Genomic DNA, 12,049 nt, shown 5'->3' with positions numbered 1-12,049 from the left:
ATCTAACAATTATAGATTAATATCAAATAGCATAAAATAATATCAAATAAAATGTTGCATGATGAAGAAATAAAATGTGCCATAGTTCGAACAAATATAAAAATTACAAATTGAGATTGTCAACTCAATTTGGACGCTCTAGCATCTCCTTCGCCTCTTCTCGAACCAAGCTCTCTTCGCCTCGCTCATGTTGGTCAAGTCGGCGTTCATGATCAGGTTGTCCTCGGCTTGGCGTTTGAGCTCAACTTCCTTCGCCTTCAACTCCACCTCTTGGGCCCTTGCCAGTGTTGTGAGCTCAATTTCTCTCTCTTTGAGCTCAATTTCTCTAGCTTTGGTCTTGGCCTTGAACTCTTCAATCTCAAGCTTCTTCTTTTGGACATCGAAGTAGTTCTTCCTGTCCTCATCTTTCTCCCGGCGCCTTCTCTCATCCCTCTTGTCCGTGGACACCTCTCTATCGGCATGCAGCTCCTTCAAAGTGCCAAACAATAGCATGGACGAGGCATCACGCTTCAAGTCGGCTTTGGTTGCCTTGTGGCCGCGAGGACGACTTGCACGAGAAGCGGAGCTACCGCAAGACTGGCCACCATCAAGGTCAATGACCGTCGGATCTTTGGCGGTCTTGTTGCCGATCAAGGTCGCCATGTACCCCTCGTACCCTCCCGGAACTTGGGGGTGCCTTGGAGTATCTTCCAACAATGAGGGAAGGCAAAGGTCTTTTCTCCATTGGACGATTTGTACCATTCCAAAGCTTGCCACACCTAGAGCAAAGCGAGACAAGAACGATAAACATATGTGCAAACGTTGGATGAATATGTTGAGGTTAAGAATCATACCAAGTCCTTGATGCCCAAGCCGCTAACGGGGAGCCGCTTCACGTGATCATACGCCGCCTGGAACTTGTTGCATTCCGTTTGAATTGTTCCCCACCTCTTTTGGAGCGATATGTCGCTGCGGTCGCTCTCAAATGGCTCCAGTCCGTATTTGCAATGCTCATGAAAGTATTCATAGATCCGGCGCCAGAATGCGGCCCCTTCTGCTCGGCACCCGTCAATGCATCTTGCCCGATGGTCAACCATCCATCGACGAGCACCTTGTCCTCCTTCTCCGTGTAGTTGCTGGTTCTTTTGCTTACGCGGCGGCCTCGAGCTTGTGCAGCTGCGGCTTGCGTGAACTCCTGAGCGAACAACGGCTCCTCCTCGATGTTAATGCTTGCCGGACGAGCAGTGTCTGTCCTGTTGTGTGTCAATGGGAGGTGGCTGGGGAGCCTGCTCGATCGAAGCATAGGGCATGGTGGTCGGCATTGTCTGCGTGTAGGATGGAGGGGCCTGCACGGTGGACGGTGCCTGCACGGTGGACAATTCGTCGAGCAGGTTCCGTGCACCGGCCATCGCTGCTCGCTTGATGTCTACGGGAGCTTCTATTCTTGTAGACAGTGTTGGGCCTCCAAGAGCAGAGGTTTGTAGAACAGCAGCAAGTTTCCCTTAAGTGGATCACCCAAGGTTTATCGAACTCGTGGAGGAAGAGGTCAAAGATATCCCTCTCATGCAACCCTGCAACCACAAAGCAAGAAGTCTCTTGTGTCCCCAACACACCTAATAGGTGCACTAGTTCGGCGAAGAGAGAGTGAAATACAGGTGGTATGAATAAGTAGTAGCAACGGCACCGTAACAGTGCTTTGCCCAGGACGATAGAACAAGCAGTAGTAACGCAACAGTGAGTAACGCGGTAAAAACAAGAAACAAGCAGCGATAGCGATATTTAGGAACAAGGCCTAGGGATTACACTTTCACTAGTGGACACTCTCAACATTGATCACATAACAGAATAGATAAATGCATACTCTACACTCTTGTTGGATGATGAACACATTGCGTAGGATTACACGAACCCTCAATACCGGAGTTAACAAGCTCCACAATTCAATGTTCATATTTAAATAACCTTAGAGTGCAAGAAAGATCAACACGACTAAACCAAGTACTAACATAGCATGCACACTCGTCACCTTCACGCCACGTAGGAGGAATAGATCACATCAATACTATCATAATGATAATTAACTCCACAATCTACAAGAGATCATGATCATAGCATATGCCAAGTACTAACACGGATGCACACACTGTCACCATTACACCGTGCAGGAGGAATAAACTACTTTAATAACATCACTAGAGTAGCACATAGATAAAGTGTGATACAAAACACATTGCAATCATAAAGAGATATAAATAAGCACTTCACTACGCCATTCATAACAGTGAGTAAGTATTCGGTGAAATATAGCCTAAGAGACCCACACGGTGCACACACTGTCACCTTTACACACGTGGGACAAGGAGTCTCCGGAGATCACATAAGTAAAACTCACTTGACTAGCATAGTGACATCTAGATTACAAGCATCATCATATGAATCTCAATCATGTAAGGCAGCTCATGAGATTATTGTATTGAAGTACATAGGAGAGAGATGAACCACAAAGCTACCGGTACATCCCCGAGCCTCGATGGAGAACTACTCCTCCTCATGGGAGCAACGAGCGGTGATGAAGATGGCGGTGGAGATGACAACGGTGTCGATGGAGAAGCCTTCCGGGGCACTTCCCCGCTCCGGCAGGTGCCGGAACGGAGACTCCTGTCCCCGCATCTTGGCTTCGCGATGGCGGCGGCTCCGGAAGGTTTTCCGTATCGTGGTTCTTCGTATCGGGGTTTTCGCGACGGAGGCTTTAAATAGGCGGAAGGGCAGCCTCGGAGGGGGCTCGGGGGCCCACACCATAGGGCGGCGCGGCCTCCCTCCGGCCGCGCCAGGGTGTGGTGTGGGGCCCCCGTGGCTTCCCTCCGGCAGCTCTCGGGTGTTCCGGAAGGCTCCGGGAAAAATAGGGACCCGGGTCTTGATTTCGTCCAATTCCAAGAATATTTCTTTACTAGGATTTCGGAACCAAAAACAGCAGAAAACAGAACTGGCTCTTCAGGCATCTTGTTAATAGGTTAGTTCCGTAAAATGCACGAATATGACATAAAGTGTGCATAAAACATGTAGGTATCATCAATAATATGGCATGGAACATAAGAAATTATCGATACGTCGGAGACGTATCAACATCCCCAAGCTTAGTTCTCGCTCGTCCCGAGCAGGTAAAACGATAACAAAGATAATTTCTGAAGTGACATGCCATCATAACCTTGATCATACTATTTGTAAACATATGTAATGAATGCAATGATCAAAACAATGGTAATGACATGAGTAAACAAGTGAATCATAAAGCAAAGACTTTTCATGAATAGTACTTCAAGACAAGCATCAATAAGTCTTGCATAAGAGTTAACTCATAAAGCAATAAATCAAAGTAAAGGTATTGAAGCAACACAAAGAAAGATTAAGTTTCAGCGGTTGCTTTCAACTTGTAACATGTATATCTCATGGATAATTGTCAACATAGAGTAATATAACAAGTACAATATGCAAGTATGTAGGAATCAATGCACAGTTCACACAAGTGTTTGCTTCTTTAGGTGGAGAGAGATAGGTGAACTGACTCAACATAAAAGTAAAAGAATGGTCCTTCAAAGAGGAAAACATCGATTGCTATATTTGTGCTAGAGCTTTTATTTTGAAAACATGAAACAATTTTGTCAATGGTAGTAATAAAGCATATGAGTTATGAAAGTTATATCTTACAAGTTGCAAGCCTCATGCATAGTATACTAATAGTGCCCGCACCTTGTCCTAATTAGCTTGGACTACCGGATCTTTGCAATGCACATGTTTTAACCAAGTGTCACAATGGGGTACCTCCATGCCGCTCGTACAAAGGTCTAAGTAGAAAGCTCGCATTTTGGATTTCTCGCTTTGGATTATTCTCAACTTAGACATCCATACCGGGACAACATGGACAACAGATAATGGACTCCTCTTTAATGCATAAGCATGTGGCAACAATTATTATTCTCATATGAGATTGAGGATATGTGTCCAAAATTGAAACTTCCACCATGATTCATGGCTTTAGTTAGCGGCCCAATGTTCTTCTCTAACAATATGCATGCTCCAACCATTAAGGTGATAGATCTCTCTTACTTCGGACAAGACGGACATGCATAGCAACTCACATGATATTCAACAAAGAATAGTTGATGGCGTCCCTGAAACATGGTTATCGCACAACAAGCAACTTAATAAGAGATAAAGTGCATAAGTACATATTCAATACCACAATAGTTTTTAAGCTATTTGTCCCATGAGCTATATATTGCAAAGGTGAATGATGGAATTTTAAAGGTAGCACTCAAGCAATTTAATTTGGAATGGCGGATAAATACCATGTAGTAGGTAGGTATGGTAGACACAAATGGCATAGTGGTTGGCTCAAGTATTTTGGATGCATGAGAAGTATTCCCTCTCGATACAAGGTTTAGGCTAGCAAGGTTATTTGAAACAAACACAAGGATGAACGGTACAGCAAAACTAACATAAAAGACATATTGTAAACATTATAAGACTCCATACCGTCTTCCTTGTTGTTCAAAACTCAATACTAGATGTTATCTAGACTCTAGAGAAACCAAATATGCAAACCAAATTAGCAAGCTCTAAGTATTTCTTCATTAATGGGTGCAAAGTATATGATGCAAGAGCTTAAACATGAGCACAACAATTGCCAAGTATCAAATTATCCAAGACATTTTAGAGTTACTACATGTATCATTTTCCAATTCCAACCATATAACAATTTAACGAAGAAGAAACTTCGCCATGAATACTATGAGTAGAGCCTAAGGACATATTTGTCCATATGCTACAGCGGAGCGTGTCTCTCTCCCATAAAGTGAATGCTAGGATCCATTTTATTCAAACAAAACAAAAAACAAAAACAAACCGACGCTCCAAGCAAAGTGCATAAGATGTGACGGAATAAAAATATAGTTTCGGGGAGGAACCCGATAATGTTGTCGATGAAGAAGGGGATGCCTTGGGCATCCCCAAGCTTAGACACTTGAGTCTTCTTAGAATATGCAGGGGTGAACCACCGGGCCATCCCCAAGCTTAGAGCTTTCACTCTCCTTGATCATATTGCATCATACTCCTCTCTTGATCCTTGAAAACTTCCTCCACACCAAACTCGAAACAACTCATTAGAGGGTTAGTGCATAATAAAAATTCACATGTTCAGAGGTGACACAATCATTCTTAACATTTCTGGACATTGCATAAAGCTACTGGACATTAATGAATCAAAGAAATTCATCCAACATAGCAAAAGAGGCAATGCAAAATAAAAGGCAGAATCTGTCAAAACGAACGAGTCCGTAAAGATGGATTTTATTAGGCCAGCAGACTTGCTCAAATGAAAATTCTCAAATTGAATGAAAGTTGCGTACATATCTGAGGATCATGCACGTAAATTGGCTTAATGTTCTGAGCTACCTACAGGAGGTAGACCCAGATTCGTGACAAGCAAAGAAATCTGTTTCTGCGCAGTAATCCAAATCTAGTATCAACCTTGCTATCAACGACTTTACTTGGCACAACAAAACAAAAAACTAAGATAAGGAGAGGTTGCTACAGTAGTAAACAACTTCCAAGACTCAAATATAAAACAAAGTATTGTAGCAAAATAACACATGGGTTATCTCCCAAGAAGTTCTTTCTTTATAGCCATTAAGATGGGCTCAATAGCTTTTATGATGCACTCGCAAGAAATAGTAGTTGAAGCAAAAGAGAGCATCAAGAGGAAAATTCAAAACACATTTAAGTCTAACATGCTTCCTATGCATAGGAATCTTGTAAGTAAACAAGTTCATGAAGAGCAAAGTAACAAGCATAGGAAGATAAAACAAGTGTAGCTTCAAAAATTTCAGCACATAGAGAGGCATTTTAGTAACATGAAAATTTCTACAACCATATTTCCCTCTCTCATAATAACTTTCAGTAGTATCATGAGCAAACTCAACAATATAACTATCACATAAAGCATTCTTATCATGAGTCTCATGCATAAAATTATTACTCTCCACATAAGCATAATCAATTTTATTAGTAATAGTGGGAGCAAATTCAACAAAGTAGCTATCATTATTATTCTCATCATCAAATATAGGAGGCATATTGTAATCATCAAAGTAAATTTTCTCCTCAATGCTTGGGGGACTAAAAAGATCATGAAAACCAGCTTCCCCAAGCTTAGAACTTTCTATATTATTGTCAACAATGGTGTTCAAAGCGTTCATACTAATATTACTACCAAGCATGCAAATAAGATTTCATAGGTTTTTTAATTTTCGCATCAAACAATCCATGTTTTAAATCAGGAAATAGAATAAGAAGCTCACTGTTGTCCATTATGCCAAACTAGTGTAAACAAGAAACAAAAAGATGCAATTGCAGGATCTAAAGGAAATAGCTTCGAGCGCAAACACAATGGCGCCAGAAAAGTACTGTTACCTGGAACCGGAGTATGAGTGCCTTTTACCTTTCCTCCTCGGCAACGGCGCCAGAAAAGTGCTTGATGCCTACGGGAGCTTCTATTCTTGTAGACAGTGTTGGGCCTCCAAGAGCAGAGGTTTGTAGAACAGCAGCAAGTTTCCCTTAAGTGGATCACCCAAGGTTTATCGAACTCGGGGAGGAAGAGGTCAAAGATATCCCTCTCATGCAACCCCGCAACCACAAAGCAAGAAGTCTCTTGTGTCCCCAACACACCTAATAGGTGCACTAGTTCGGCGAAGAGATAGTGAAATACAGGTGGTATGAATAAGTAGTAGCAACGGCACCAGAAAAGTGCTTTGCCCAGGATAGTAAACAAGCAGTAGTAACGCAGCAGTAGTAACGCGGTAAAACAGTAAACAAGCAGCGATAGCAGTATTTAGGAACAAGGCCTAGGGATTACACTTTCACTAGTGGACACTCTCAACATTGATCACATAACAGAATAGATAAATGCATACTCTACACTCTTGTTGGATGATGAACACATTGCGTAGGATTACACGAACCCTCAATGCCGGAGTTAACAAGCTCCACAATTCAATGTTCATATTTAAATAACCTTAGAGTGCAAGAAAGATCAACACGACTAAACCAAGTACTAACATAGCATGCACACTCGTCACCTTCACGCCACGTAGGAGGAATAGATCACATCAATACTATCATAATGATAATTAACTCCACAATCTACAAGAGATCATGATCATAGCATATGCCAAGTACTAACACGGATGCACACACCGTCACCATTACACCGTGCGGAGGAATAAACTACTTTAATAACATCACTAGAGTAGCACATAGATAAATTGTGATACAAAACACATTGCAATCATAAAGAGATATAAATAAGCACTTCACTACGCCATTCATAACAGTGAGTAAGTATTCTCGTGAAATATAGCCTAAGAGACCCACACGGTGCACACACTCGTCACCTTTACACACGTGGGACAAGGAGTCTCCGGAGATCACATAAGTAAAACTCACTTGACTAGCATAGTGACATCTAGATTACAAGCATCATCATATGAATCTCAATCATGTAAGGCAGCTCATGAGATTATTGTATTGAAGTACATAGGAGAGAGATGAACCACATAGCTACCGGTACAGCCCCGAGCCTCGATGGAGAACTACTCCCTCCTCATGGGAGCAGCAGCGGTGATGAAGATGGCGGTGGAGATGGCAGCGGTGTCGATGGAGAAGCCTTTCGGGGCACTTCCCCGCTCCGGCAGGGTGCCTGAACAGAGACTCCTGTCCCCGGATCTTGGCTTCGCGATGGCGGCGGCTCCGGAAGGTTTTCCGTATCGTGGTTCTTCGTATTAGGGTTTTCGCGACGGAGGCTTTAAATAGGCGGAAGGGCAGCCTCGGAGGGGGCTCGGGGGCCCACACCATAGGGCGGCGCGGCCCCCTCCGGCCGCGCCAGGGTGTGGTGTGGGGCCCCGGGGCTTCCCTCGGCGGCTCTCGGGTGTTCTGAAGGCTCGGGAAAATAGGGACTCGGGTCTTGATTTCGTCCAATTCCGAGAATATTTCTTTACTAGGATTTCGGAACCAAAAACAGCGGAAAACAGAAGCGGCTCTTCGGCATCTTGTTAATAGGTTAGTTCCAGAAAATGCACGAATATGACATAAAGTGTGCATAAAACATGTAGGTATCATCAATAATATGGCATGGAACATAAGAAATTATCGATACGTCGGAGACGTATCACTGCTCCCATGTGCTTGGGGCGTTTGGAGTTCGCCGGCGCACGGTTCAGGTCAATGGACGAAGGAGACGGCCCCGTGAACGACTCGCCCACCTCCGGTGACCCATCCCGTGACGGGTACGCGTACCGCGCCGACTGCGTCCCCAATTCATGTGCGCCGGGCGTGTACCCAAACGGGGCAGTCGGCAGGGATGTTGACCATGGAGGAAGGGGCCGGGCCACGGACGAGGCCGTGCCGGCGCCCGGGAGGATCAAGTGCTGAGCGAGCGCTGCGTGGCCATGATACGTCTCCGACGTATCGATAATTTCTTATGTTCCATGCTACATTATTGATGATATCTACATGTTTTATGCATACTTTATGTCATATTTATGCATTTTCCGGCACTAACCTATTAACGAGATGCCGAAGAGCCGCTTGTCGTTTCAGCTGTTTTTGGTTTCGAAATCCTAGTAAGTAAATATTCTCGGAATTGGACGAAATCAACGCCCGGGGTCCTATTTTTGCACGAAGCTTCCGGAAGACCGAGGGGAAAGGAAGTGGGGCCACGAGGCGCCGCCACAACAGGGCGGCGCGGCCCGTGCCCCGGCCGCGCGGCCCTGGTGTGTGGGGCCCTCGTGTGGCCCCCGCGTTGCCCTTCCGCCTACATATAGTCTTCGTCGCGAAAACCCCAGCATCGAGAGCCACGATACGGAAAACCTTCCAGAGACGCCGCCGCGCCAATCCCATCTCGGGGATTCAGGAGATCGCCTCCGGCACCCTCGCCGGAGAGGGGAATCATCTCCCGGAGGACTCTTCACCGCCATGGTCGCCTCCGGAGTGATGAGTGAGTAGTTCACCCCTGGACTATGGGTCCATAGCGGTAGCTAGATGGTCGTCTTCTCCTTATGTGCTTCATTGTCGGATCTTGTGAGCTGCCTAACATGATCAAGATCATCTATCCGTAATGCTATATGTTGTGTTTGTCGGGATCCGATGGATAGAGAATACTATGTTATGTTGATTATCAATCTATTACCTATGTGTTGTTTATGATCTTGCATGCTCTCCGTTATTAGTAGAGGCTCTGGCCAAGTTTTTGCTCTTAACTCCAAGAGGGAGTATTTATGCTCGATAGTGGGTTCATGCCTCCATTAAATCTGGGACGATAGCGATGAAAGTTCTAAGGTTGTGGATGTGCTGTTGCCACTAGGGATAAAACATTGATGCTATGTCCAAGGATGTAGTTATTTATTACATTACGCACCATACTTAATGCAATTGTCTGTTGTTTGCAACTTAATACTGGAAGGGGTTCGGATGATAAACTGAAGGTGGACTTTTTAGGCATAGATGCATGCTGGATAGCGGTCTATGTACTTTATCGTAATGCTCAATTAAATCTCACTATACTTATCATATCATGTATGTGCATTGTTATGCTCTCTCTATTTGTCAATTGCCCGACTGTAATTTGTTCACCCAACATGCTATTTATCTTATGGGAGAGACACCTCTAGTGAACTGTGGACCCCGGTCCATTCTTTTACATCGAATACAATCTACCGCAATACTTGTTCTACTCGTTTTCTGCAAACAATCATCATCCACACTATACATCTAATCCTTTGTTACAGCAAGCTCGGTGAGATTGACAACCTCGCTGTTTCGTTGGGGCAAAGTACTTTGGTTGTGTTGTGCGGTGTTCCACGTTGGCGCCGGAATCCCTGGTGTTGCGCCGCACTACATCCCTCCGCCATCAACCTTCGATGTGCTTCTTGGCTCCTACTGGTTCGATAAACCTTGGTTTCTTACTGAGGGAAAACTTGCCGCTGTACGCATCACATCTTCCTCTTGGGGTTCCCAACGGACGCGTGCTATACGCGTATCAAGACTGTTTTCTGGCGCCGTTGCCGGGGAGATCAAGACACGCTGCAAGGGGAGTCTCCACAATCCAATCTCTTTACTTTGTTTTTGTCTTGCTTTATTTTATTTACTACTTTGTTTGCTGCACTTATATATCAAAACACAAAAAAATTAGTTGCTAGCTTTACTTTATTGCACTCTATATCAAAAACACAAAAAAATTAGTTACTTGCATTTGCTTTACTTATTTCAACATGTTTCCTTTTAATTTTACTGTAAAAGATATACCTGTGGGACAAGGGTCTATAATTGGAAGAGATAATATAGAAGAATTTTTCACCCATGTTAGTATGCATGAAGATCTTAAAGATATACCCCTTGCAAAAGCTGTCCCTACTTATGAAGATGCCTCTGTTTGTTTGGTACGCATGATGGAAGCTAGATTTATTAGTCTCAACCCCATGATACAACACATGTTTCTTACACTTTCTGATATGGAGCGGGGAGAGAAGAGAGATTTTGTTCTAAAAGTCTTAGTGCGAGAATTTGCGGATATAGCTAAAGAAGCTAGAAAAGTTTTTAGTAAGCATGAGAGGCTTGGTACGATCACCGATTTTAAAAGAACACTTGAAAAAATGGATATGGATAGAATTAAGTACACTAATAGTGTTAATGATGGTGGGGAGATTAAAGCACCAATACCATGTAAGCTCCTAGCGATGCATGAAGCTCTAGATGATAATTATGCTTGGCTTGTTCCTGAAAATTTGTTTGATGAGAGTAGCAAGCCCAAGAGTAATGAAAAGGGAGCCGCTGAAACCTATGTATCCAAAATACTATGCATGGTTGAGAAAACTCCAAACCCCGCTGTCGATGCATCATCTCTTGATAATACTTGATACACACTTTCTGCGCCTAGCTGAAAGGCGTTAAAGAAAAGCGCTTATGGGAGACAACCCATGTTTTTACTACAGTAATTTTATTTTATATTTGAGTCTTGGAAGTTGTTTACTACTGTAGCAACCTCTCCTTATCTTAGTTTTGTGCATTGTTGTGCCAAGTAAAGTCTTTGATAGTAAGGTTCATACTAGATTTGGATTACTCGCGCGTGAAACAGATTTCTTTGCTGTCACGAATTTCGACCTGCCTCTCTCGTAGGTAGCTCAGAAAATTATGCCAATTTACGTGAGTGATCCTCAGATATGTACGCAACTTTCATTCAATTTGAGCATTTTCATTTGAGCAAGTCTGGTGCCTCAATAAAATCCATCTTTACGGACTGTTCTGTTTTGACAGATTCTGCTTTTTATTTCGCATTGCCTCTTTTGCTATGATGGATGAATTTCTTTGTTCCATTAGTGTCCAGTAGCTTTGTGCAATGTCCAGAAGTGTTAAGAATGATTGTGTCACCTCTGAACATGTGAATTTTTATTATGCGCTAACCCTCTAATGAGTTGTTTCGAGTTTGGTGTGGAGGAAGTTTTCAAGGATCAAGAGAGGGAGATGATACAATATGATCAAGGAGAGTGAAAGCTCTAAGCTTGGGGATCCCCCGATGGTTCACCCCTGCATATTTTAAGAAGACTCAAGCGTCTAAGCTTGGGGATGCCCAAGGCATCCCCTTCTTCATCGACAACATTATCGAGTTCCTCCCCCGAAACTATATTTTTATTCCATCACATCTTATGTGCTTTACTTGGAGCGTCGGTTTGTTTTTGTTTTTGTTTTGTTTGAATAAAATGGATCCTAGCATTCATTGTTTGGGAGAGAGACACGCTCCGTTGTTGCATACGGACAAATATGTCCTTAGGCTTTACTCATAGTATTCATGGCGAAGGTTGAATCTTCTTCGTTAAATTGTTATATGGTTGGAATTGGGAAATGCTACATGTAGTAATTCTAAAATGTCTTGAATAATTTGATACTTGGCAATTGTTGTGCTCATGTTTAAGCTCTTGCATCATATACTTTGCACCCATTAATGAAGAAATACATAGAGCTT

The sequence above is a fragment of the Lolium rigidum genome, chromosome 3 (genome assembly GCF_022539505.1).
Source record: "Lolium rigidum isolate FL_2022 chromosome 3, APGP_CSIRO_Lrig_0.1, whole genome shotgun sequence".
NCBI classification, from domain to species: Eukaryota; Viridiplantae; Streptophyta; class Magnoliopsida; order Poales; family Poaceae; genus Lolium; species Lolium rigidum.
Note: the sequence above shows the minus strand (reverse complement) of the source record.